This window comes from Dermacentor silvarum, chromosome 6 (genome assembly GCF_013339745.2).
Source record: "Dermacentor silvarum isolate Dsil-2018 chromosome 6, BIME_Dsil_1.4, whole genome shotgun sequence".
Lineage (NCBI taxonomy): Eukaryota > Metazoa > Arthropoda > Arachnida > Ixodida > Ixodidae > Dermacentor > Dermacentor silvarum.
Window position 1 is genome coordinate 94,402,109 of NC_051159.1, and position 26,647 is coordinate 94,428,755.

A 26,647-nucleotide genomic window follows, 5' to 3' on the forward strand; every position below is an offset into this window, starting at 1 on the left:
AGCCCGGGCCGGGCTCGGGTTTTTTGACGCGGGCCCGGGCGCGTATTTCCAATTGCTAGTAGGTACAGCGTTTGAACGCAGGCGCCACGCTGCGCCGCTCGCGCGTACCATGTTTGTAGCCGCCGCCGTTGGAACGGAGGAGGCGTTGACGGAGAAAACGCTGGGCTGGTGGTGACTAGCCTGCTGTTGGGATCGGTGGTATTATAAACGCATCACTGTTTTGATGATCCAAATATAATCTCACTATCAGGGAGGGAGCAGTCTACCTGACTGGAGCAGTATTTTTTTATTTGGGGTGTTGCTACGCTGCGCTCCGCAACGCCCCAACGACCGCCGCTTCGCGTCGGCGCCCGGTACCACGGCTGCCGCCGTGGCACCGGGGTTCAAACGACCACGCTGGCATACAGAGAGGAAAAAAAGAAAAAGAAAAACGTGATATTAAGAAAAAAAATTCTAGCCCGGGCGGGATTCGAACCAGCGAACGCATGATCCCGAAGCGAGCGCCGTAGCCACTCAGCCATACACGCCACTTTTCTTTTAACATGGTATTTATTACAATGAATGAAATGTTGTATTTACAGGAACTATTTACAATAATATGAGCACTAGGTGGACATAACTAATCAAACGTCAACGAGCAGTCCATATGAAGATAACGTCACACACAGCAACACCGTCCTTCACAGCAAAAATTTGTAAGGGGAAGTTAAACACCTAATCAAAAGTGGATACCAAGCCGGCTGACATTCTTCTTGGTCGTAAATGTCCTTTAAGTGTATGATCATCTGAACGAAATGTGATCTCGAGGAAATTGTTTTTTCTGCATTTCGGTCTTGCATGCGAGATTTCCATAGGCTATGAAGGCCTATCAGTAAAAACATATCGAATGGAACATCTTCATACGGCGCAACAAGATATCGGATACTGTGAGAATTTAGATCAAAGTATTTTTGCAAATTTCTATGGATAACATCCCAAAATAAGATGGCATCTTTACAAACAATAAAACAGTGTTCAATGGTTTCAGGCACGTCACATAGGCGACAGTTAACAGACGAAACGAAAATATTCTTTTTATGCAGCCATGTTTTAACGGGTAATGTTTCGGTGTGTAATTTATTAAAAAAAAGTTTTTGTAGAAGGGGGAACTGGCATTTTGCGCACTCTCGCAAGCACATCATGTCCAGGTAATGTCATGTATACGGATCGATAAAACGGCGGAGGGAACAACATCGATATTAAATCTTTGTAAAGATTTTTTCGTGACACAGTAAACAAATAATCTTTAGAAAATCGAACAGTCAGAAAAGAAATAGAAAAATAAACCTCACGCATAAACCCCCATAAACAAGGTCTAGAAATTAAATCTGAGGACACCACCAATTCTGGCAGGACATGAACCAGGTTAACCTGCATGAAAGCTCGTAATACTGGATGAGCGCTATCCCGAAAAAAGAAAAAGCGCGACACTAACTGTCGCACATATAAATGCACCAAGCCTAACCCTCCAGCACTCACTGGTCGAAAAATGTTGTCGCGTCTCATACGTTCAAAACTGGAAGACCATATAAACGTTGAAAAAATCCTATGAAAACGTTGAATGTAAAGCCTTGCGCAGTGAAGAACCTGAAAGACATAGAAAACTTTAGTTGCCAAAAACATGTTGCAGGCTTCTGCTCTTCCAAATATTGATAGACGGTGCGGGACAAAGGTATTTGTGTAGCGCTGGAGGGCTGGAACGCGCTCTCTCCAGTAGTGTGCACTGAACTTGTAGGCATGCAGTGGAACTCCTAGATATTTAGCTGGCACGCAGGACCACTCAATGCCAGCATAATGTGATGGTGTAATAGCCCAATATCCAAACCATAGCCCTGAGCTCTTAGTGTTATTCATCCGTGCACCGGAAACAGAACCAAACTCTTCTATGATAGAGTTTTATCGATGCTGGGCTTGTCCTTGCAGAAAAATGCAATATCATCAGCGTATGCTAAAACTTTTAAATCATTACCAAAAACATTAAAACCACGAACACTGCTGCAGTTCAAAATGCTCAAACAGAGTGGTTCTAAGTAAAGGGCAAAGAGGAGTGGGGACATAGGGCATCCTTGTTTCACTGAAGAACGGATGTGGACGGGATTAGAGAGGTTACCATTGACAACAAAGCGGGTTGTACAATGACTATAACATAGTCGAACGCCATTAAGCACTGTGGATCCTACATTGGCGTGTTCTAGAAGAGAAAATAAAAACGAATGCCGGACCCGATCAAATGCCTTTGCGAGGTCAATCTGGAGCATTGCAAGTTGATCATAAGAAGTCGAACTGCACTCAAGAACTGTGCGAGCGACGTGTATGTTAGTTTGTATAGAACGGCCTTTGATACCACATGTTTGATGAGGGCCAATAAGAATTGAAATCGCTACCTGCAACCGATTGGACAAAATTTTAGCAAAAATTTTGTAGTCCACGTTTGACAATGTAATCGGTCTATAACCATCAACCGAACGTAATTTTTCTCTGTCAGTACTTTTAGGTATTAAGACTATGTGGCTTTTTGTGAAAGACTGTGGTAATTCCTCTAGCTCAAAACTTGTTAAAAATATATTCAGTAGAACAGGCGTAAGAATTGACTTAAAGGTTTTACAAGATTCACCCGAAATGCCATCGGGACCGGGAGTTTTTGACATGGGTAACTGATCAATGGCAACCTCTACCTCTTGTTTAGTAAAGGGACCGCTAATGACTGTACAAGTCTTCATCAGTTAGAGGAGTTATTAAAGACGCAAAGTATTGTAGAAGCTCGGTGTTCTGGTCTCCAGAAGCACCACTGAAGAGCACCGAATAGAAGTCTTCGAATTCAGACACAATATCACTCGTGTCAGTTACTAATGCGTCTTTCGAATACATGTCGTTAATAACTTTCGTAGAAGCCTGGCGGCGTTCATCAATCAAAGCCTGACGTGTCGGCTTCTCAGAAAGTAAGGCGTGGTTATTACGTGACCGAACACGGCCGCCTCTATGGCGCACTGCGTCAAACTTTTGCAAGTCACATTTCACATTTGCAATGTCATCAGCGTACGTTCCAGGAGATTCGCATTCAAGCTCATAAAGGCTATAAAGAATTTAAGACAATTTCTTCTCTTCATACTTTTTGTTAAACGACTTAATAGAACCAAGTTCAACGGCGACTGATCTGATTTCTTGCTTAAAAAGCTCCCATGCAGCGAATATTGGCAAATCAAGAGAGAAGCAATTTTTCAGTGCTAAGCATACCTGATCAGTAAACATTTTATCACCAATTATAGATGAATTTAACTTCCAGAGTGCCCACTGAGGCCGGAAACTAGCACGAGTGTCTCCGCCTAGTCGCGTAATTACCATACAGTGGTCGGAGAACGAAATAGGGTGTATTTTGCATTGGAGACTTCTAGAAATCAACGATGTCGAAACATATATACGATCGAGTCTGGAATGTGAACTTCCTTGAGTGTATGTATATGAACAAGATATTTGCCCCGATGCCCCTATATCTATGAGGCCCGCATTTTCAGTGATGCGAAATAGCACTTCACTACTTTTGTCCTTATGGGTGTTACGTAATGAACGGTCACTCACGTCGCACACGCAGTTGAAGTCTCCTAAGAGAACAACAGTACGGTCACAATCCAATAAAGGAGCTAGATTTTCAAATAAGGCAATTCGTTTTGCGGAATCATTAAACGCATAAACGTTAACGATGCGCCATGGTACGCTACGCAACAAAATATCACAACATATCCAGCGCCCTTCAGAGTCTACATTATAAGTGAATGCGGTGTACGGAAGGGTCTTCCTCAAAAACAAAAAGCAACCTGCCGATAACCCAACTGCATGAGACACACAAACATTGTACTCGGACAAAAAGGGCTCTATTGCCCTTACAGTGTCTTCATCACTTTCGATCTTTGTCTCCTGAATGGCGACAAAGTCGAGTCGTTTGCTGGATAAGAGTCGGCGTAGCTGCAACTGCTTCTGTCGGGACCGAAGCCCTCGTACATTAAGTGTTGCGAAAGATAGTTGCTGCGAGAGCGCCATGTTGCCTACACACCGTTTCTTGTCAATGCTGCGTGAGATCAGGCGCGGAGGACGAAGGAGATTCCTCTCCTCCGCCAACACCAGGCCTTCTAGATCTTGACCGTCGGTGCCTCTCTTTATGTTTGGGTGAACGTCGGCGACGCAGTTGTCTGGAAGCATTACGCGTGCTGTTCTCCTCACTCGACACAGAGGTTGTCGAGGCACGGCGCTTCAGCAAAGTGTTGTTGGAGAGTGTGTTCTCCATAGGGGTTGGACACTGGTTCGGTGGCTGAGCAGTGGTGGTTTCTGCAACTGGAATATCTTCTTTTGCGAGTTCGCCGCTAACTGCTTCAACGGTCTCTGGCTCTTGACTCTTCTTTGTTGCCTCTTCCACAGGCTCAGACTGTGCCGTTGTGATCTCATGCAGTCTCGCAAGCTTCTGCGCTGACCGGTGGTGGAACTTCGCTGGTGTCAGCTGGCAGATCTCCCGTTGCATATAGGACCTCTGTGACATCCATGATGTGTTCTTGCAGTGCGTCATCTGAAGGCCTTGTGCGATGTCGCAGCTTGTCAGCATACGTTACTACACAGTCTGCAGTCGTATGCCCAAAGCGTCGGCAATCGTGGCAACCAACTTTGTGGCAGCGAAGGCACAGTGGTAGTCTTCCAGGGATGAGTAAAAGACTTTGTATTCCGCAGACTGTCCGTAAGTGTGGGATATCGGCGACACTGACACCATCAGCAAGTCACAGAACATCTCGATTGAGAGTTCGCATTTCTTCCATATCTGATACTTCCAGCTTTCCTTGGATATTGACAGCACTTTTCCGAAAGTCTGTAGTGCCTCGCGTATGTAAGCATCCTCTAAATGTTCAGGAAGCCATAGCATCTAAATCTTTACCTCCGCTGGCTCCGGATCAATCACAACACATCTCTTAGACTTAACCAGAAATTCACCGCAGGTCACTAATCTGGCTTTCGCAGACGGCGATTTGCACGTCACCATCCAGACGTGGGACATCTGGAATTGTCCTATTGAGATTATTTCTCTCAAGTCTATAATCTTCCGGAGAGCGTCTCTGAAGTCTTGAGCACGATATGGGCGTCCGGTTAGGTCAGCATGTAGAAAAACGGAATCGGTGACGAGCTTACCAGTTGGGAGACGAGGCAGGACGATACGGTAGTCATTACTGCTGGCTTGAGCCTGGGCAGCACCTCGGCCAGTGGCCGATTGATCCTTTTGAGCGGAGGACATCAAAGCGCGACCGTTCGGAACGCCGTCTTCTTCTACCGTGGCTGTGCCATACAGCCACGCTTTCAAGGGTTGCATTCATGCGAACCATATGATTGCGTTCGAGCGCCCTCGGCGAAAGAAACCACCTAGAAACGCGGTACGCGCGAGCGGCGCAGCGTGGCGCCAGCGGTCAAACGCTGTACCTACTAGCAATTGGAGTGTTGCCGCCGGCGACTGCGGCTGCGCAGAGGACTTTCAACATGGCTCTGAGGCGGAAGAAAACAAAATATAAAGAAGTGAAAAGCGCGCGCTATCATCGTCCAATCGGAGATACAGGAGAGAGAGAAGCGGCGTTTATCAAAGGATGGCTGTACTTTTCTTATATAGACGGTTTCATCCAGCGCCACCGCGCTCTGGCAACGCTGTGCGCCGGCATCCGGCGCCCCTAGAAAACTTCCGGTAGCCGTTCCTTTTGATCGTTTTTGCTAATATTTGTTCGCTCGCGCGCTCGTCCTGCGCATATTTTGTGCTATTTTTTGGGTATATCCATAGAAGTGCGACTTGTGGCATTCAGTGTGTTGCGTGACGGCGAGTATATAGATCTTGGAGCATCGACTGTTTTCATTACATTTACTCCTCAATGGTGTTTTTCAAATCTGGGAGCCTACCAAGAGCTCCCAGATTTGCTCTGCTCACTTCATCCAAGGTACGTTACTAGGTGGAGTAGCCGGACTGCTATAATGCTGAATAATAAAAGTGCTACTGCACGATTGTTCTGGCCGTATGTCGTGTAACTCACCCGAGAGCAGCTCGAGTCTCGCCCCGAGTTACACGACGTACGGCCCCAAGCGTCAGATACAATTGTACCCACCGAATGTCATATCAGACGCCCAATCATACTGTGTCTCTCCTACTTCACGGCAGCAAGTTCAGGGTGCGTTTATTACACGGGAGAAAAAAATCGAAATTTTGACGACGAAAGTTGGGGGTGCGTTCATTATGCGAGGGCGTCCATTACACAAGTAAATACGGTATTTCACTTATTCAATCTGAAGGGCATAAATTCTCTTACACAATGTAGCATAGTAGCAGATAAAACAAAGCACAGAAAAATGAGAGCGTAGTAGCAGATAAAACAAAGCACAGAAAAATCAGAGTAGCGGAATAAAAAGTAACACGGGCCACATGGTATGTGGGTTTACATTCTTAAAGTAGTTGCCAGTGCTCTAGAAAACGCTTTTAACCATAGCATGAAACTGGATAGTTTAGGAGTTTGTTGCATTGGCTTGTAGCACAAGAAAAAAAGAAATGTTAGTGCAATGAGGCAATTCGACAACAGGTACACTAGACTTGCTGTAAATGTGGTTTTCATTACATATCCAATTGCAATGCAGTTTTCAAACTCTCTTATTTAGAAAAGAAAACTGTAGATTAAAATGTGGTAAATACAATATATGCAGAACATCATTGCACCCCTTTTCCTGTGCTGTGTCCCACTTGTTTGAACTGCTATTTATCATTCACGATGTACCAACTCGTCCAACAAAAGGATTTATTCACAAGTTCTCTGCATTGTCTCTTTCTATAGAAAGCTGCTACAATTTGCATTTTATATCAGCAATAGATTTTATTAACTTAACGACTTACTCGGGCTTCATGAATGTATCTCTACGGAGAGCTGTTGGAAATCACCGATCCAGCAAGCTACTATGGTGGGTCAGTGCCTATGGCGTTATGGTGCTGAGCTCGAGGACAAAGATTTCATTCTGGCAGTCATGGTCACATTTCGATGAGGCCTCATTGCAAGAACACTAGCGTACGCTTAGATTAGATGCATGTTAAAGAGACTAAGGTCCAGTCCAAATATGTCATTAGAAACTATACAACATGGAACAAATTATTTCCATGAACTCTTTAGTGTGTACGATGCAAAGTTCCGTCACATATAACCCACAGAATGTTTCATGAAACAGAACAGAACTTCCACATGTTACATAGCCTTATAATTAAAAATAAAAGGGCATTACAAACCAAGGTGGCAGCCACAGCCTCATCCCGCACGGCTGCCTCTGCTGCCTCCAAATCTTCAATATTGTTGGGAGGTAGCCGAGGAAGAACTGGAGGCACCGTCGACAAGGCAGGCTGAGACACTGCACGGGTCCTGTCGAGAGGCTCAGTTTCATCCAGCCTCTGAGACATGACCCGTACCTCATGCCTCAGCTGCTGCAGCTCATGCAGGACGTCCCTGTTCTGCTGCCACACCTCCAGCTGCACCCGCAGCAGCACCGCTGAAACAGCAAAAGTATTTAGTTCATAGCAGAAGCGGTACATTTATAGCATATTTGGTTGTTTCAGAGCACTCTGGTAAATGTAAAGTATCAGGATTTGTACAGGTCCCGGTGACAAAAATTTATAGGTATTTAAAGACTTTCAAGGGTGCTTCCAGCAAATAGAAGAAGAGGTGGAATCATTGTATTGTGTCTAATGGGGAGTACTTTGAAGGTGACCACAATATGTCCGAAAGTTAGCGAAATTATTTCTTTAAAACATATATCAAGAACTTTTGAGACAGACCTTGTGCATACTCGCGTCATCATTTATGATTAAGCATCTCAAGATTGGAAAAAATCTGCCTGCAGAAACTTTGCACCATACCTGTGGCACTTATGATAGCCATTGAACATGTTCTCTTCATAAATTAAATGATGCGAGAGAGACTTTTCAAATAATGTAGCAAGTTGAAAGCCTAGAGCTTTTTTTGCAGAATGATACAGATAACATTTCTGTCATACGTTTAGGTGTCAAGAATGAACTGCAGAATGAAAGCAACCTCGAAGTTATTCGACTTTTATGGGCTGTGTAAAAATGTAAAGAGACTCGCACATCATCTCCTCAGAACCTTCCCTTTGTGGTGGCTCCAAAGGAAATGTGCCGGTGGCGCTTTCCCCAGCTGGTACCTTTGCAAGGCGTGGTGAAGCTAGGGCACAGTAGCAGCAATCCACAATTAGTGCCAGGATCCAATTAGCCCGATCAATTAGCCCGATCAAAACTTTTATGGCAAGACCCGGGCCCGGCCCGGGCCCGGAAATCATCTTCGGTACCCGCCCGGCCCGGCCCGCCACCCCTTTACCTTAAGCACGAGCCAGGCCCGAGCCCGACTCGAAACCGGCCCGAACCCAGCTCGAGATCGAAAAATACATGTTTTTCAGAGTTGAGATGCCCGAGAATGACTCGCAGAAAGCCCGAGCACGGCCCGGGCCCGCGTCAGAAAAAAACCCGAGCCCGACCCGGGCCCGGGTCAAAAAGCACACGCCGTGCCCGAGCCCAGCCCGAGCCCGTGAAAAAACTCCTCTACCCGGGCCGGGCCCGGGCTTTCGGGTAAGCCCGAGCCCGTGCAGTGCTCTACGTCGCAGTCACCGTGAGGGTGGCGTAAAAAGCTTCGCTTTCCAACCACCTTCACAGGGTGGATTGGCGAGCAATTTTTTAAGTTCTGTAGAGTGATCTGGTGGTAGAGACGAGGGAGTTATAAAAACAGGGGACTCGGTTAGGGTAGGCTGTCAACCTAATGTACAATAGAACCCAAAAGGCGTACAAAGGAGTTTGTGTTTTTGGGTATTCTCCTTCTAAAACACACTAATAAATTCATCTTTCAAACTTGCTCGTGACTAAGTATCACAGCTCAGTCTACGATGGGCCATTCTTCAGATCATGGAAACTCTCTAATCTTGCGAACATTTCAAACTTGAACTTGCTTTCCTGGAAGAGTTCTAGCACATAGCCTCTTTGATAATTACTTTTTAAGGAGCCCTGGAATGCCCTTTTCCATGATTTCAGAAACACATTCTGCTGTTGAGTGTAGCGTTTTACCAAGGAATACAATTTTAGAAAAATGTTTGAAAAGGCCTCATAAACGAAGGCATTCGGAGCATAATATTTACTTTCCTTATTACCCCTCAACTCATTGGTTCCCTTAAGCCGGGGCAGTGCCAGTAGCAATGACAGGCCTATGACACCTCACCTTTATTTTTTCGAAGGAAACTTATAGTAACCTTTCAAGATGGGTATCAGACAAAACTTTCAAGAATGATAAAGGAGTGGCGATGCATTGGCAAATGTTGATTACCCACTTGCTAATTCTCTCTAATAAATCTGACAGGGTAGGAGCACAAATAATTTGTCAAAAGCAATTGACCACATAATGCCTAGTGGAAGCTGGCCAGCTTTAAAAAAATGGTGAGGAGCAGCCCTCTGAAAAGCTATCTTTACAGACTGCATATTAGCTCCTCCCGCTACATGGAGGTCATTGAGGTGTGCTGCGGCGTAAGTAGACCGACATGAAGAGAGACTCGATGACCACGAGATGGCGTGTGTGAAACGGTGGTGTTGATGAGAAGCGCGTCCCGTGGGCAGCGCATGCGAAGGGACACACCTGTAGCGCTGCACTGCCGATCCATGCAGCATTGTATGTGTAGCGTGCGTTGGAAACTGTGGCCCGACTATTAGTAACTGAATGAACAAGCGTGGTGTGAGCGCGCACAAACAAACATGAATAGATCACACTGAATGACTTCAGACAACGACTGTCAAAACGCTAGCAGCAAGCGCGTACTCCGCAGCGGGCGAAGGTACGTGCGGTCTACCGCTTCAACGGAAACTGAGCAGCGAATGCACAGCGCATACAAAGGTCAGAGCCGTGTGGAGATAAGAGACGGTGCGGGCGAGCGACGAGCGCGGTTGTTGGCAGAGTAGAAGAGCGCCCTCCCCCCGCTCCCTCTGGCGCTGGCTTCCCGCTTCCTTGCTTGCGCGTCGGAGATTGAATGCATTCGCTCTCCATGATAGCGCACGTCCCTGCACGCTACCGCCGGGGCATACGGCGCGCGGCGAAGATTTTATCTATACGGAACCTCACGGCGACGACGACGTCGACGGCGATGCCGAGGGCAGAAATCCGGTTGAAGTGTCCATATAATTGCTATCGCAATAAAACGTACATAAGTCGCACCGGTGTATAAGACGTACCTGTTCGTTTGGTAGGCGATTAAAAAAATTACAGCGACGTTTCACTCCGTGAACGCGGATCACGCGCAAGCGTATGGGTGCCATATATTTCCACCCCAGGCGCATTTCTGCCGTGGTTGCCGCGATGTTCCGTATAACGTCCAAGGGCGATAACATCGTCCCCGCGCGCCGTATGCTGTATGTGCGAGTGAAAGCGTCCGACGGTGAGCTTAATCGCCCACGAGGGAGGAAAGCGGGAAGGTAGCGCGGGAGGGACTGGGGGCGGGGGGGGGGTGTGCGGCTTGTCCTCTGGTAGAAACTGCGTAGTTTGCGCAGCGGCGCGCGCCGTCTCTTGACGGCGATCTGCAGGGGGCGCTGCGAGCGCGCGACGGAGTTCAGTCGATTTCCGGCTGGAGCCACTGATAAATTCTCTCTACCACAACAAGACCGACGTCAATCGACGCAGCAAAGCATCTGAACCACGAGGATACTTAATTTCACCAGGTGGGCCCACTTTTGAAGATTTTATGGCCGAAGTGCACCCGATCACGGGGGAGACGCCATTACGGCGTTACGCCTCACGGCGTCGAACACCGACGCCCGGCGGGGTTGAACCGGTCTCCCGAGACAAAATGGCCGCCCCCACGTCATTTCAGAGGGGTTACGATCCCGACGGCATGGCCTGGACGACGGTTACAACATCGGAAGCCCAAAATTCCGCTGTTCCGAAATTTCGGCACGAATCCCTCAATGAAGCGGTCGCGCGCCGCTCGCTTGTTCAATCCAAGGCCACCATGACATCCGGCCCACCAGCCTTCAAAAGGCAGCCTCCTGCCTCGCGCGCTGCAGGAAGCAAAGGCAAGGCCCTTACTAACTGGAAGCCTTGCCCTTTCCCAAAACCGGGCCCGGACGACTTCGTGGTCGTGCTTAAGCCACGCGAACATATGTGGCGGCACCAAGCATTTTCGGAAAACCGCTACGGCGCCGCTTTTACAGCCTACCTTGGGCCCGAGGTGGCAAGGTCGGTTACGGTTATGCCGTCCCGCGAACAAAACCTCATCGTGATCCACACCCAGAACCCTGCGGCGGCAGATCGGCTCCTAGGGGAGTTCTCAATAAACACCGAGAGTGAGGCGATTCCGCTCTACGGATACCTTCGACAAGACGGAGGCGATGTCTGCCACGGCGTCATCGCCGTCAGCAACACGGACAGCAACACGGAAACTGAATCGCTTCGGCAGCAGGTGCAATGGGGAGCAGGCACCATCGTCGAGGTGAGGAAATTCGGCTCCTCAAACAGGAGGGAGAAAGCACGTTTTGTGCACTATGAGAACATGCTCATCACAGTGCAAAACTACTAACGGACGATCCCGGCCTCCGGCCTGTGTGGGGCCGTCGGCCATAGAGCGGATGCCTGTCCCAATACGCAGCGGAGCACATGCGAACTTTGCGGGCAACAAGCCCCGCTTGTGGAGGCGGTGCGGGCCCCTCACGAGTGTGTTACGCGGTGCTCGGTTTGCGGCGGTGGACACGCCACGAATTCGCGGGAGTGTGCGGCAAAATTCCGCACACACAAGACGGCCGCCCCAAAGGGTGGGATAAATAATAAAATCGCGGCCAAGAAGAATAGCCGTCATCTTGGCCCTCCCGGCAAGTCACCGAGTCGGTATGACAGCAACACCGAGAAGCGCCATCTACCGGAGGAGCCGGCAAACGAATGCCGATGCAGCCGCCACCACATGGCGACACTGGAAAACTGTCGACGGCCCCACCACGCGGCGAACAGAGGGCCCAACTGCCTCCTCCTCCCCTTCCTCCTCCCCCCTGCGGCACGCAGTGCCGAGCAAACCAAAATAGCAGCTCTCGAGGGCCAAATTGAGATGCTGCTCAAGAAAATTGCGCTCCTACTAGAATCGCAATCAAAACAGCTTACCACTCCCCCCTCTCTCTCTTCACCCTAGGCTATGGAGAGTGAGCCCGCGGCACCGAAGGCAGCACTGAGCGCGGAAGCTGCACTTGAGGCCCGTCTAGAGGCCCGCATGGACGCCCGTTTCAATGCCCTAGAAACTCAAATTTCCGCTGCTATCACCTCCGCGATCGCCAAAATGACCGAAACAATACCCACAATCGTCGCACAGCACATCGCACAATCCTCGCGTGGCGTCCGACGAACCGGCGGTCTTATCAAAGACGTGTCTGGCCGCTATCCCAAAACGTCGCGTCGCGTCACTCAAACTGAACTAGACGACGAGGACAGATGCTCGCTTTCCGGAATTGAGAATGCCCCTCCCCGCGAGTGCTGGCTCCGGAGCTGCGTCCCCACAACCGCTCTTTCACTCCAATGACCGTGGCGGGCAGGCCTCAAATTAGACGCTCTCCCCGTATCAATTCGTCCACCCCCGCAACCAGCAGTCGCATGCTAGGCACAGTCGGGTCCTTTACGGCTCTGCAATTTTTTCTTCTTTCGTGCACTTCAACTCATGGATACAGCGTTTTTTGAGCCTACGACACCCGACGAGGTTAACTCTGCTCTTATTTCCTTAAAGAAGAGTAAGGCACGTGACATTGATGATCTCCAGATTAAACCAATTAAATTTGCAATAGACTTGTTAGTGCCCGCTTTTACCCACGTATTCAACGTTTGCTTGTCTACTGGCGTTTTCCCTACAAAAATAAACCAGGCAAAGGTTACTGCTGTGTTTAAATCAGGGGACAAAAATGATATGTCAAATTATCGGCCGGTGTCAATGCTTCCTGTCATATCAAAAGGCTTAGAGAAGGTTAACTGTAAAAGGGTTGTGTCGTTTTGTGAAATATGTCAATTATTATCGCCGCATCAAATTGGGTTTCGTAGGGGCCGATCGACTGAATTAGCTCTATTAATGCAGAAGGATTTTCTCTTGAACGGCTATGAAGAAAAAAAAATTACATTAGGCTTATTTATCGATTTTTCTAAAGCCTTTGACAGGATCAATCATATTACTCTACTAAAAAAAACTCGAACATTATGGATTCCGAGGATTACCCCTGGACATTCTAAGGTCCTACTTAACCCATAGGAAACAATGCGTTTGCATCTTGGGAGAATACTCAGGCTCCCTGAATTTAGAAGCTGGTGTTCCCCAAGGGAGCACATTAGGGCCTATACTTTTCAACATGTATTTAAATGATTTAACAAACATCATTAACTTACCACACTATATAATATACGCAGATGATAGCAGTCTTTTCTTCCAATCATGTAACGGTAATAACTTTTCACAACTAGCAAACACTGTTCTTGATTGACTATATTGGTGGAGTAAAGCTAATTCTTTACAGATTAACTCTAAAAAAACAAAAGCTGTTCTTTTTGCACCCGCACAAAGACATGTAAATCGTAATCTAAACATATTCTATCGACCTGAACGAATTGACGTCACCGCGGACGTGACAACACTGGGAGTGATGTTTGATCAGCATTTAGGGTGTGTAGCAACGGAACCTATCTGGCTGCCATCGCCGCTTATCACGACAAAGCTAGTCACACGTGAGCACAAGCAGTGCTCACTTCCCCCTCTCCCCTCCTGGCTATAAAAGCCCGTTTCTACGATCAATAAACGCGTCTTTTCTTATGCTTGCACGGGACTCGTCTCATTCGAGCGCGCGCTGGGTGGGACCTTACGATGTAACAGGGTGGGACAAACACGTAGAACGCGTGGCAACAAGTGTAGCAAAAGCATGCGGTGCGCTTTGTAGGCTTCGAGATGTTCTTCCGTTGAAACTACGGCTATTGCTGTATAACAATATTTATTTCTCATGCAAATCACGAGGTCGCGGGATCGAATCCCGGCCCCGGCGGTCGCATTTCGATGGGGGCGAAATGCGAAAACACCCGTGTACTTAGATTTAGGTGCACGTTAAAGAACCCCAGGAGGTCGAAATTTCCGCAGTCCCCCACTACGGCGTGCCTCATAATCAGATCGTGGTTTTGGCACGTAAAACCCCACAATTTAATTTTAATTTCTCATGCAAATTATTTTTGTCTTGTATGGGGGACAACATCACAAAAAATATTCAGACGTTATCTCTTTGATAAAAAAAAAAACATTGCGCCATGTTGCTTGTATTTCTTACGACAGTCATACAAGGACCTTATTTTCTAAGTTTAATGTTCTCCCATTTCACTATAATTATCAGTTTAATCTTGCTATGAAATATAAAAAAGTGCAAAACGAGGCCACACGGGATTTACTGATCTTTGTAATCTATGCAAACCTCATCGCATCAAATACGACATTCGGGAGCGAAAAAATTGGGCTGTGCCACTTTCACGAACTAGTCACGGAAACGATAGACTATCATGCCGAATATCAGTATTTCTGAACAGTCTTGAAAAGGAAAACATGGATCTTAGGACTGTTTCACGTCGAATCCTGAAGGCATTTTTCATTAGCCGGGCGATTGCATGTGAATAGTGTATGTTATATGCGTTACCTTTTCTTGCTTGGAATAATTTTGTATTTGTCTTGTATGTAAAAGTGCTTTTATATATTCTTATGTACCTGGAAAAATGTATTGTTTCATCACGTTACATAAAGCTCTAATTTCTGTTAGGAGAAGGCGTGTATTGTTGTTTAAAAAATTTGGTTACAGTGTATGTTTTTTCAAAACATATTTTATGCATCGATGAGTTGTTGCGTGAAAAGAGTTCAGAAAATGTCTGCTACCAAATACTGTAGGGGCAAGGGCCTTTGTGAAGCCGCTTAAAATAGCGGCTTTTTGCTGCTGTCCTAGCGGTTTTACATTTACAGATGAATGTTGAAATAAAGGAATGGAAAAGAATGGCATGAACCGAAAGTACAGACCTCGGTTAGAGTCATCCTTGTTAATTATAGTGCTTAAAAAGCACAAGGAAACTGAGGAGGCGCCTCACAGTTTGCTTGAAGTCCTCCAAATCGCGCTCACTTCGGATAACCACTGCACGTTCACCATTTTTCTTTCGCACCAACACCTTACCATTCGTATGCCAGACAAACGCATATCCAGGGCTCCTTGCCCAATCCTTAGTTGTAAACAGAAGTTCACGGGAAAGTCGAGTCATATTCTCGCAGATGTACACATTGCCACTTTCTTTAACTCATTTTTGTTTGCAAGCCAGGAATCACGCTGTTCCTGTCTTGCAAAGCGAATTATGATCCCACGCGTCTTTCCCAGCTTCGCTGTAAGTCTGTGTACAGCGGTGACTTCATCCATCGTTATATGTGGTTGGCAAATCTTATCTGTAATACTGTTTACCTTTTCGATCAAGTTTTCGTTTTCTCTTTCTTGAATGCCATGCATCTCGATGTTAAGGCGACAGCTGCGCCATTCTAAGTTATCAATATCTAGTCTGAGCTAATCATCTTCTTTAAGGCTAGTGTTCTCAAGGACTCCAACACGTTTTTCCAGATCTTTAGATGATTTCTCTTTGGCAGGTAGTCGCGCTTGAAACTGGTCAAACTTATCCGAGATCACCTGAACAGATTCCTCGATTGCCTGAACTTTTCAGGGTAAGCTAAGTAAGGAATCGAGCTTGGTTTCAATTGCATACATGCGCATCCATAACTCTTTCTCGTACCTGCAACTTCCTACAGCTGTTCCGTTAACAAAAAATTTAATTATGGGGTTTTCCGTGCCAAAACCACAATCTGATTATGAGACACGCCGCTGTGGGGGACTCCGGAAATTTGGACCAACTGGGGTTCTTTAACGTGCACCTAAATCTAAGCACACGGGTGTTTTCGCATTTCGACCCCATCGAAATGCGGCCGCCCTGGCCGGGATTCGATCCCGCGACCTTGTGCTCAACAGCTCAACACCATAGTCCACTGAGCAACCACGGCGGGTGTTCCGTTTTCGTTATTGCCTTCTTTAGAAGTGTAACATTTCCATTTTTTTTTCTGACGCCGTCACGTCTAGAGCCAAGCAGCTCCTCGGTAACTCCCGAACATTCACTGAAGTGAAACCTAAACTTACATTCTGTGAAGGCTATGAAAAGCCCATTTTTAGGGAGCTCCAGTCTACATACACAACAGCGCGGCATATAGCAACCACGCAATGCAAGACCAATGGCAGCAGCGGCAACGATATACAGATCACAAGAAAAAGTAACTAACCTGTAAGTACAGTAAGAATTCAGACGATGTGTCTACCAAAACTGCCGCTGCCTCTAGATGCCAAGTAACGCCCCGTTCAGCCTTGCGCTGGCGGCGCGCTTGCCTGCATAAGGTGATGCAGTGGGCGATCGGGCTGACCCGATCAGCTTTTCAGTCGTAGTGAAAGAATAGCTTCACAGCCTTGCAGACAGATGCGGCAGGTAGGACAGCGCAGAGCGATGCGACTCCAGGAAGCAGGCAGGTAATGTTGAACATCTGTAAGTACAGTAAGAAGAATTCAGACGACGTGTCTACCCCCGCCGCCGCGGCCGCCAAATGCCAAGCAACGCCCCGTTCAGCCTTGTGCTGGCGGCTCGGTTGCCTGCGTCAGGTGGTGCAGTGGGCGATCAAGCTGACCGGATCAGCTTTTCAGTCGTAGGGAAAGAAAAAAATCACAGCATATCCACGGGGTGAATGATGATGAGTGGGCGAAGCTCCGGAGGGAATCATCGGATCTCCCGCTTAAGGGGACGCTAGCACAAACGCGTTAGAAACGTGCAGTACTCTCTAGTAAGGGGGAGCGGCCACAGCGTCTTACGCAGCGATTTACACATGCCGGAACGTGCACCGCGTTTGCCGAAGCCATCACATGACTGCTGAGAGAGTATACCCCCCGTATTCATAAACGCTCCTCGACTTGAACTTGACTTGCCACCGCCTTCAACGCGTTTCGAGCGAGCGAACGGGAGAGTGGGGCGCAGGGAGGAGAGAGAGCGAACGGCGAGAGAAGGAGCGGCGAGGCACTGCACCTACCCTCTCCTACACTCTCTCCACACACGCGGGAGCTCGGATGCGAGCCCCCTCACACGCCAGAGCGCGCTCTTCCTCTCCACTCACTCTCCGCTACTCCGGAGGCGGTTACCTAGGACGGGACGCTCGGGCCACGCCATAAGGAGCTTCGCCCCTAAAGAGTTACAGGGTTGCGCGGCATACGCAGCACCGTCACAGCGTAGGCTGGTTTAGCGGCGCAAGAGTAGCTCCAATTTCGGCACCACGCACAACAAGGTCTTCGCCTCGATTTTGACGAGAACGATTAGAACTGTCCGCCCTGCGACGGCGAGCTGCAGTTGTGGTGCTCTCTGCACAGCTGTCTGCTGAGCCCGATGATGACTGGTTGTAGCCACGCACGTAGCTCTACGATTCGCTTCTTGAGCAGCCGTTCGTACCTTGCGAGGAGACGCCATGACCTGTACCGAAGAGGTACCCAGAATACGTGGCGCACATCTAACAGCGGGATAGCGTTGATTGCGCGCCTGGTCTCAATCGCATCGCGTCTTAATCGCGTCTCGTCACACGCGACGGTTACAGGCACGTTAGCTAGATGGCGCCACTATACTGTCGGAGGCTCGGGTCGTTTGAGCCTGCCCGCCTGCCGAGGCGCGCAGGCGCAGGGCGCGTATAAAAGGAATATTTCTTCTGCCTCAAGCAAGCGCTTGCGTGGCTCAGTGGTAAAGTATCCGACTCCCACGCAGGGGCCTGGGTTCTATCCAGGCGGAGAGCGGGTACTTTTTTTCGCATTTCCCGCTATAGCAGCTATGGGGCGGCTCCGGCGCCATCATCGCGACCAGAAACGGCGATTAGAATGAGCCCATAACAGCTTATGCTGTAATAGCTTCACGGCCTTGCAGACAGATGCGGGCAGGTAGGACAACGCAGAGCGATGCGTCTCCAGGAAGCAGGCAGGTAATGTTGAACAGCTGTAAGTACAATAAGAATTCACACGACGTGTCTACCACCCCTGCCGCTGCCGCCAAAAATCCATGGTCAGAAATCATGGTCATGACCCTGATTTATGCCCATGATTATGACTTCTATAATCATCCTTTAGTGTTTCCTTCACTTTGTGCCCACGTCCGAATTCATTTCATTGGTTTTTGAGGGTTAATCTTTTTTCAGCTTGGTTATTATTCAATTTTGCTCAGTCATGATCATAAGTATGACTTCTACCATAATCCTTTAGTGTTTCCTTCACTTAGTACCCACGTCAGAACCCATATGACTGGCTTTTGAGTGTTAATATTTTTTCGCTGAGTCATTGTCATTTTTGCTCAGTCATGGTTATGACCATCACTTCTACCATCATCCTTTAGTGTTTGCCTTCACTTAGTACCCACGTCAGAACCCATTTCAGTGGCTTTTGGGTGTTAATCTTTTTTCGCTGATTCATTGTCAATTTAAGGGGTTTCATGACCTACATGACACGAATGTCAATTACATTTATGTCATGACCTATAACTTAAGCTCGTCATACACTGCTGTCATATTACACCAATTTTGGTACCTAGCTAGTTAACGAAACGACCATGAGATCACCAAGACGTAGGCGGCTGTTTCATAACCTACATAACACGCATGTCATGACATTTATGCATATCATTTAGGTTGTTCTTTTCTTCTTTCTCGGATTTTACCTGCCAAAACCAGTTCTAATTATGAGGCACGCCGTAGTGGAGGGCTGCGAATTAATTTTGACAACCTGGGGTTCTTTAACGTGCACTACGGGCGCCGAAAACGTCATAGCCTCACGGTGCGGCATGTGATTTCGAGATAGCGACGCCCCGATTAACGGATGTCAAAAACGTGCTCTCACGGTGCGGCATATAGTTTCGAGATGCCGACACGCCGATTACCGGCCGCCAAGAACGTCGTGGTCTCACGGTACGGCATAGTTTCGAGACAGCGACACGCCGAATAACGGGCGCTGTATGGCCGGCGGCCACTGTTGCTTCTGTGCTGATCAACGGCAAATAGTTTGGCAGGTCACGCGCAAGTTGCGCCAGTTGATGAGCGACGCTCCTGCGCGAGTTAGTGACAAGTCATGTTTTGTTTGACACTAGTGCTCTTCTTTCGAGGCACGTTCGGTAAGTTGCACTCATTATTATTCATTTCTCTAAGGATACTTTGGAACAACTTTGAGTTTTACGAACGTTCTGTTAGGCAGAGGGCAGTGATGGTCTCTTCTGATCGTGATAGAGGCAGATAAATTTTCGAGGTAATTTGATGTTTTCTGTCAGGAAAACGTGACAGCTGAACGCTCGAGAAAGGATAGGGTCAGTGTTTTTTTTTTTTCGGAATGATATGTAGATAGGTCGCGTGAGTTTCCGTTAAACTAAAACTTTCCTTTCGGATTTCGCGATTTCTGAAAATAACGCTTTATCAGGTGAGATACTGGTTATTCTGCAGTGTACTTTAGCTGATTTTTGGAAATTGCCGGATGGTTGTTCCCGCACGCACGAAGAAAGTAACGCGATTAAGAAAAGGGCTGCGCGGATCGCTTTTAGTAATGGTATACTCCACAGATTTCTTTTCTCTTCGACATATTATATAAGCGTATGTCTAAGGCTGTGCGTGTCTCGCACGTGTATTTAGAAGGCGGCAGCATTTGAGTTTCATTTAGTGCATGGAAGCACTTAAATAAGCGTGAATCAATCTTGTAGTCTTGAGCACGTAATTTGAGCAAGATTTTTGCTTTTGTTTCTTTAATGCGTGAGTCGCACGTAAGAGATTTGACCGCAAACTGTGAGCGACTCTGATAGTACATCCGTGAAGTCAATGCGACTATCAGTGGCACTATTACGTGCGTTCATAACGAATGCAGAGTACGAACAGACAGTTCATGGCGTTTGGGATGCTTATGACATTTCAGTTATAATTTATTTAGGGTCATTCTGCAGTTAAGTTGGATGATTTTTTTGTTGTATGCATAGACGTGTAGTGTTCTGCTCGGAACAGTAATTTTTTTTGCCCGGAAAGCATAGTAATCTGAAGGTCGTTAGTTCGAATCCACCTCCAGTCCACTACATTTTCAGGCATGGAGTGGCGCCTGAAACCGGCAAAAAAATATCGCCGAGAGCTAGCACGGCTATACTAGTCAAGGTGCAACCAAAATAGGAAGGCCCACAAAGCTTCAACAAAGTCACTTCCTCACCAGAACAGGAATTCACCTTCCTTGTGCAGTACTGGGCCACTACCTCCGTCATGACTCCTACAATTTACCCATGGCCCTCAGTCCCCAGCGGCTGCGGAGCACCTCACCAAGGCGGCGGTCAGACCTGTGACGCGGCAGAGGGTGCTAAGAATCTCTGGGTCCGGACAGGCCGCCACTGGAAACTGAACCTGGCAACGTTCAACACTCGCACCCTATCGAGTGAGGCTAGTTTAGCAGGGCTATTTGAAGAATTATCAGGTATTGCCTGGGATATTATTGGCCTTAGTGAGGCTAGAAAAACTGGTGAGGCTAATACAGTGCTGACTAACGGCCACGTCTTATGCTACAGAGGTCACCCAGATAAGAAGCAATTCGGGGTAGGATTTCTAGTCCATAATAACTTAGCGGGCATTATTGATGAATTCTACAGCATTAATGAGAGGGTAGCAGTCGTCGTAGTAAAGCTTAATATGAGCTATTGAATGAAGGTAGTAAAAGCCTACGCCCCAACCTCCAGTCACGATGATGAAGTAGTAGAACAGTTGTATTAAGAGGTTGAATTAGCAATGAGGAAGATGCGAACTCAGTATACTGTAGTAATGGGCGACTTCAATGCAAAAGTGGGGGAAAAGCAGGCTGGTGAACAAGTGATTTGCAACTACGGCATCGATTCTATAGGATGTTGGTAGAATTCGCAGAAAAGAATGGGCTCCGAATAATGAATACCTTCTTCAGGAAGTGCAGCAACAGGAAGTGGACCTGAAGAAGCCCTAATGGAGAAACAAGGAATGAGATAGATTTCATACTCTCTGCCGATCCCAGCATAGTGCAGGATGTAGAATTGTTAGGTAGGGTAAAGTGCAGTGACCATTGGTAAGTGAGGTCTAGGATTTCTCTCAATATTTGAAGACAGAAAGAATAAAATTAGTCAAGAAGAAACAGGCCAACCTAGACGCAGTAAGGGTAAAAAGAGACCAATTCAGGCTGGTGCTCGCAAACAGGAAGATGAAGACAACATAGAAGTAGTGAATGAAACCGTAACGAGGCTGATCTCAGACGCAGCAATTGAAGTAAGAGGTAAGTTACCAAGAAAACCAGGAAGTACGCTCTCCCACGTGACAAAGGACCTAATAAAGAAACGGCAAAACATGAAATTATAAAATTCGAGAGATCAGATAGAATTCGTTCAACTGTCGAAACTGATCAAAAGAAGAAAGTAATGCATATCCGAAAATATAACGTGGAAAAGATTGGGGAACCAGTAAAATATGGACGCAGCATGAAATCAGTGAGAAGAAAACTTTGCATAGGACAAGGCAAGATGTATGCACTGAAGAATAAGCAGGGTATATTGTAGCGGCAATGCGCAGAGGTTTGAAGAAGGCAAAGCGGTGGCGTGGAGCGCGCGCTTGAACTGAGCGGTTTATCGTACTGGACTGGTTTTCGCCTTCGGCTGCTCCCTTCACGTGCTCTCATCCATTATCACCTGTAAATAAACCAACACCTTCGTAACAATTTGGTGGAGGTGCTGGGTACATCGCCCTGGACGACCACGCAGCTCTACCGATTTCGCGACGGAGCAGACGCTTGGCTGGCTTGCCACCACAGGCAGTGGACATGGAAGATTCGATAGAAGGCGCCATCGGCGCGGAGCCCCAAGACCATCGCATAGGCCAGGCTGGCTACGGGACCCCGGGGCGACATAGAAGCACCTTTTCGCGCAAGCCGGATGAAGACGTGGAAGACTGGTTGAAGCACTGCCAAAGAGTGAGTCGCCACAACCGCTGGAGTACTACGAAGCAGCTCGAGAACGTGGTATTCTTTCTTTCCAGGAAAGCGCTTCTCTGGTTTGATAACCATGAGAGCGTGTTGACAACCTGGGACGATTTCGTCGACGAATTTAAGAAGTGCTTTGGTGACTCGATGTCTAAAAAGAAGAAGGCTGAGCAGTCGCTTTCACGCAGGGCTCAATTACCTGGCGAGACATGCACAACTTACATTGAGGCTGTCTTAAATTATGCGGAATAGTGAGCGCGACAATATCTGATGATCAGTAATGTAGAAAGTTGGGCTAGTTGGTGATTGATCATCATACCGCAGTGCGCTGCTCCGCCAATACGGTATGATGAATATCTGATGAGGATAAAGTGGGGCATCTCCTGAAAGGAATTGCAGAAGATGTTTATACTTTTCTGATAACGAAAGAAGACCTCAGAACCCCTTCCGACCTAAGACAGCACTGCCGGACGTTTGAAGCCTTAAAATGCGTAGAATTTTACCAAAATTTGGGAGCTTAGACAATGTCACCACTGTTGCAAGTTTGACACTCCCATCTGATGCCGAAATTTCTTCGGTAATACGGCGAGTAGTAAAAGAAGAGCTTGCTCTGCTTCGAGTTGCCGACCCAGCTCATGAGTGTCATCAATGCGCCTTTGACCAGCGCTCTCATGCACCACAGACATCTTGGTCTCGCCAGAGTTCTCCGGAACCTCGTGTGACCTATACCGAGCGGTTTGAAAGCAGGAATATGGGCCCTCTCGGAAATCAGGGACGTAGGCCACTTCCACCCCAAAGATTTCCTACTCGGGCTCCTTCTCCTGTCTACAACCAACCAGCCAGCCCGTTCTCACCGGAGACGACAAATCGCGATTCCAGCACATGCCACCACTGTGGTTTGCCTGGACACATCGCTAGGTACTGCCCTCACCGCCAGCAGCGAGCTCCTCGAGTTAATGCTTACACCACTTCTACGTCCGCAGTCGAGCCGTGGTCGTTCCCCAGTTCCTTTCTACGACGGCAACAGGAACGCGCAACACGAGCTGACTACCCGATGTCCGACCGCAGCATTACCCCGCCACCGACGCGACAACGGTGATCCCCGTCCCCGCGTCGTCGTCCTCGGTCACCGCCACCGCTGGGAAACTAGCTGGCGCGACAGATGGGGGCGAGGCCGCAGTACGATCACCTTCATCAAGACCCCCTTGTGCAGTGATGTTAAAGAACAAAGTGTGTGTTTATGTAGACAGTGTGAGTACGGTTGCATTAGTTGATACCGGGGCAGCAGTCTCGATAACGAGTCTGGCTTTCAAAAATCGTCTTGGAGAAAAAGTATTGTTCGTTTGGGACCGGAACGCTACCTTTCGCGGTGTTGGTGGAGAACTCTTGCACCCAATTGGTGTTTGTTGTGTATCGATCAACATCGGTAGTCAAAAGTTTAGGACTGAACTTACTGTGCTCGCACGTGCTACCCATGACGTTATCTTAGGTATTGATTTCTTGCGTGAATTTGTGACGACTTTGGATTGTGGTAGTGGCGCCATTTCTCTGCGTAGCGCAATGCGTACTCCCGTGACCGAATGCAATACTGATATATCGGACGTTTTCTCGGTGTCACAAGATGTTTGTGTGCCCCCACGGACAGCAATGCTCGTACCCGTACACTCTTCTAGTCCTCGTAAGGGATCCTGCTATGGTTTAGTCGAGCCTAATTTGAACAACGCGCTCAAGAAAAATGTGATAGTGATTCGCCGCCTCGTGCTCGCCGTCGACGGCTCTACCCACTTGTGGACAGTAAATTTCTCAACACAACAGATATCTCGGCCGGCAGGACTTAAATTGGAAAGCTTTGACGAAGAAACTACGATGACTGTCCAAACCGTGGAACTGTCGTCTGCCGGAGCGAAATCCCATCCTGATTCCTACCCTATTATTACCTTGACTTTGAGCGCATGATCAACAAGTCGCTGCCTTCTGCTGAGCGGCGTCTGCTTCATCAGGTGCTGGAAAGTTACGCTTCAGTGTTTGATTTTGCGCGATACCAAAAATCAACCAATACGCTGCCGCCGTCTCGTACGCAACATCGAATCAATTCCGGGCAAGCGTCGCCAATTCGTCAGAAGTCTCACCGTGTTTCGCTATATGAAAGGAAAATCATCGCCGAGCAGGTGCAAGATATGTTGCGGAAAGAAGTCATACAAGAATCATGCACTCCGTGGGCCGCTTCGGTGATTCTCGTCAAAAAGAAGGAAAACTGGTGGCGGTTTTGCGTGGTATACCGCCGTCTCAACACCTTCACACAGAAAAAAGTCGTGCACCCACTGCCACGTATAGATGACGCCGTCGACTGTCTGCACTCCGCGTCATATTTTTCTTCCGTTGACTTGCGGTTAGGATACTGGCAAATTCCTATGCGCCCCTCGGACAAGGAGAAGACAGCCTTCGTAACACCCGACGGCCTCTTTGAGTTCAACGTTATGCCTTTCGGCTTGTGCAACGCTCCGGCGACATTCGAGAGGTTTATGGATACAGTGATCCGCGGACTCAAATGAGAAATTTGTATGTGCTATCTAGATGACGTGATTATTTATAGCACGACGTTTTAAGAGCATAATCACCGCTTATCGATCGCGCTTTACTGCATACGGCGAGCTGGCCTTATTTTAAATTCCAAAAAGTGTCACTTCGGCGCGCGTGAAGCTCTTGTACTGGGCTTTCTTGTCGACAACCAGGGAATACGACCAGATCCACAAAATATTACGGTGGTTCGTAACTTTCAGCAACCAAAGACGGTGAAAGACCTCCGAAGTTTCTTGGGCCTTTGCTCATATATCCGCCGATTTATCACGAATTTCGCACAGCTTGCTTCTCCTCTGACGTCCCTTCTGCACAAGGAAACGCCATACGTGTGGACGGATTCATGTGAGGCTGCATTTCAGCAAGTGAAGTTTTTACTGACTTCCGGACCGGTCCTGATGCACTTCGATCCCGCTGTCTTCACTGAACTGCATACTGATGCTAGTGGTGTTGGTGCTGTGCTCGTTCAGTTCTGCAACGGTCGGCAGCATGTCGTCGCTTATGCTAGTCGGACACTTACCAAAGCGGAGAAGAACTACACCGTCACCGAATTGGAGTGCCTAGCAGTTGTATTCGCCATTCAGAAGTTCCGGCCGTATTTTCACGGCCGCGAGTTTACCATAGTGACTGACCACCATTCACTGTGCTGGCTTGCTGGGCTCCGCGACCGGTCCGGCCGATTAGCCTGTTTGGTGTTGCGCCTTCAAGAAGAGTACAGCTTTTCAATTACCTACAAGAGCGGACGATGCCAAACGGGATGCCGGCTGCCTCTCGCGCCTCCCGTCACCCTATGCAAACGCTGAGGACGATGACTTCGACAACTATTTAGTTTCAATTTCGTCCGACTTCCCAGACCTCAGTAGCTTCAAGAACAAGCAATATCGTGACCCTGTCTTGAAACATTTATTAGAATCTGCGCATGATTCACCAGGGCAGCCATTACTATTTCTAATGGTTTGCTCTACAAGAAGAATTACTCAGCTGACGGCCCACCATTGCTCTTAGTAGTGCCAGAAAACCTGCGCCCTGCGGTTCTTCGTTGGATGCACGATGACATTACATCCGGGCACCTTGGCTTCGCACGCACGCTACACTGGTTCCGCCAGAGGTTTTACTGGCCGAAACTCTGGAAAACGACGAAGCAGTACGTAACCAGCTGTGCTGTTTGTCAGCGCCACAAGCAAGCAGCGACTGGCCCTGCAGGTTATTTGCAACCTGTCACGCCACCGACGTCGCCTTTTGAAAAAGTTGGCATTGACTTGCTCGGACCACTCCTGAAGATATCTGGCCACCGGTGGATTATAGTGTGAGTGGATTACTTTACACGTTACACGGAAACAGTGGCACTTACATCTGCCACAGCAGATGATGTCCCTTCCTGCTGCACCGCGTCATATTACGTCACAGCGCTCCACGGGTTGTTATCAGCGATCATGGACGGCAATTTACTGCCGACGTTGTTCAAGGATTTCTGCGGCTTTGTGGTTCTTCTTATCGGCATTCCTCTCCTCATCATCCGCAAACTAATGGTCTCACTGAGCGGATGAATCGCACCCTTACCAACATGCTGTCCCTATATGTCGACGGTGACCGCAGAAACTGGGACGCCGTCTTGCCTTTCGTTACGTACGCGTACAACAGCGCCAAGCATGAAGTTACGGGATATGCGCCGTTCTTTTTGCTTTACGCACGCAATCCACGGAGCTTTCTGCACACTCTCCTTCCCTTCCAGCATCATGAAGACCTGTCCATCGCTCAGACTTTGTGTCGTGCAGAAGAAGCACGGTGACTCGCACATCTGAGGACATTGTCTTCACAGGGCCACAGCAAGAGCCTCTACGATGCTCGGCATATTCCCGTGAGCTTTTCGCCCGGTGACTATGTATGGCTGTGGACACCAGTTCG